This window comes from Nematolebias whitei, chromosome 20, assembly GCF_014905685.2.
Source record: "Nematolebias whitei isolate Nwh7 chromosome 20, NemWhi1, whole genome shotgun sequence".
NCBI classification, from domain to species: domain Eukaryota; kingdom Metazoa; phylum Chordata; class Actinopteri; order Cyprinodontiformes; family Rivulidae; genus Nematolebias; species Nematolebias whitei.
Window position 1 is genome coordinate 3,045,510 of NC_056517.1, and position 2,709 is coordinate 3,048,218.

Below are 2,709 nucleotides of genomic sequence, written 5' to 3' on the forward strand. Positions count from 1 at the left end.
ATAAGCTCTGGTTTCTCAGATCATACAATTTGTTTGTTTCTCTAACTATCTTTCAGATTGGAAGCAAATGCGCTCAACATAATGTTATTTCCTCCAGTCATTTAACAGTCAATTATGGTGTACCACAAGGCTCAGTCTTAGGACTCACCCTCTTTACAATCTACATAGGTAATGTAGGTCAGAGCATTTCTGATGCATCCTTAAATTTCTATGCTGATGACACAGTTTGTTCATTGTTGAGCTAAAACAGTTGATAAGGCTTTCCAGCTTTTTGCAATTCGCTTTCAACATCATCCAGTCAGTTTTGTTCAATTTCAAACTTGTCCTAAACGCCAACAAAGCCAAAGGGATGCATTTTTCAAACAGGAAGGTAGTCCCAGCAGTTCTCCCTCTGATTGTATCCCCTAATGATGCCCCTGTCATGTTTTTGCCCCTCACAGCCCATCATGTTAATGCACTTGTTTGTTTTTTCCTGCCAAGCTCTGCCTGTTCATGTCACTCACTCTCACACAGCAGTAAAGCTCATGCTCTACACCTGTTCTCCACCCTACTTAAGCTCCCTGCATTCACTCAGACAGTGCCAGATTCTCGAACCTTTCACAGAAGTAGAAATCCAGTGTACCTGATCTTGTCTCTTGTCTTGCTATGACTCCTTGTCTGTTTCTGACTCCTCGCCTTGCCTGAACCCTCTTGGATTTGTTTGCTTTTCTGCCCATGGTTTCTGACTCTTCTCCTTCCCCTTTGACTACGCCTTTGGATCACAATTTGTCTGTTTTCAGCTCTCAACTTTAACATGCTTGACCCCTGCAATGACTCACAGACCACAATTCTGGTTCACAATAAAACTCTTAAACTGCATTTGGTCTTGGTGTTTTGCTGATCCAAACCTGGTTCCTGTCAGTCCCTATTGAGTTTGTCGATTCCTACAAATATTTGGGCATCTTGGTCAATTTGCATCTCTCTTTTAATTTCAGGTCTCTCTTGGAAATGAGTCCCCGAGGCTCAATGGGATTAACCTGTCAAAATAAAGATTGAATGAATGAAAAGTCTTCACATGGAAAATCTAGTAAGGAAACTGAAAGTTAAATTGGGTTTCTTATTCAGAAATAGATCCTATTTAACTCTGAATGCTAGGAAATGCCTTATAACTCCAACTTTCCTTCCCTCCATTGATTACGGTGATAATATTTACATGAATGCTCCTACAAGCACCCTGCAGTTGTTGGATGTTGTCAATCATGGTGCACTCTGTTTCATGTTGCTGTGCTCATCTGCTCACACAGACTCAAGTTTGTGCTGCTATTCAACATGATATTTTTATGCTATTAGTGCTTAGTGTATTATTTAGTTAATTTTCTTAGTTCTTATCTTAGAACTTATTACTGTTTTTCTTTTACATTTTATTGTTGGATGTAACTGGGACCCTGCATACATAATCTCGTTCCACCACATGTACCACATGTGGTGTTTATGACAAATAAATCTCTCTCTGACTCTGACTAAGATTTATGGCTGTAACTATCATACCCACCACTGCACCCTGTATTCACTGGTTAACCAGTCACCATTAACTTCTTGCAGACTCCCACCCTGGTACATTTTCATCTTTAAATCACTTCTTGGTCTGCTGCCTTCATACATCTCCTCCTACTTGTCACTGCGTGAGTGCAGCTACAGCGTGCGCTCTCAGGACATTATTACATGTATAGTGTTTCCTCAGTGAGAACTGAACTAGGCAAAAGGGCCTTCTCCTACTCCAATCCTGTTTCCTGAAATGTCTTGCAAAAAGATTTGAAGCCCTCGTTCTTGACCTCTCTAAGTGGCTTTAAACATCTGCTAAGTTGCTGGCAAAAACCAGTACAGACATGTTCCTGTTTTGAATATTTTACGCCGTCTTACAATCTTGCTGTTTGTTTTTTTTGCTACTTTTCCTTTTAATTAGCCTTTTAATTACCATTTTATTTTAATTTGTTAATAATAATAATAATAATAATAATAATAATAATAAATTTGTATGCATCCTTTATGATAGCCTATTGTTGTCGTTGTAGTCCACTGTTGTCATCACTCATTGTTAAAATCCAGGTCTCTCATGTAAATGAGTCCCCGAGGCTCAGTGGGACGAACCTGTATAAATAAAGGCTGAATGAATGAATGAACATGTGACCTCTAAATGTCACCAATAGACCAATTACCAAATAGAAGAAAACTCCGGGCAGCAGAGGTGTTTACCATGCATTTAATAAGCAGTGAGCAACATTTTTTTAAATTGTTTTTGCAATATAAATAACCAAACAAAAAAATTATATTTTCCTACTGGGAAATAGCTGGTGATCAGTTTGACATGAAAGATGAAACTGAACTGGGATGGGTGCCTCCTTGTAGTTGGCTGCAGTATACATTTTGCTATATAATAATAAATAAAGAAAAAATAAAATAGTCCTCTTTCCTGTTGTTGGCATCTCTTGACTGACATATTTCTTTCAGTGCTGCTCTATTTTCAAATATGTATTTTTCTAATATGTCTAGTTGGAATTATTTTTGTAGATAGTGAGTTATAGTGATAAGCTTAAAAATCCCCATGAATGTGTGGAGAAGTGGGCGGGGCTTACAGTCCTACGTTCCCACTGCACAGACTCCGGCTCCAAAAATACAACATGCTTCTCCCATCAACCAAACTATATAAGCACAAATTTCAAACATAAGTAG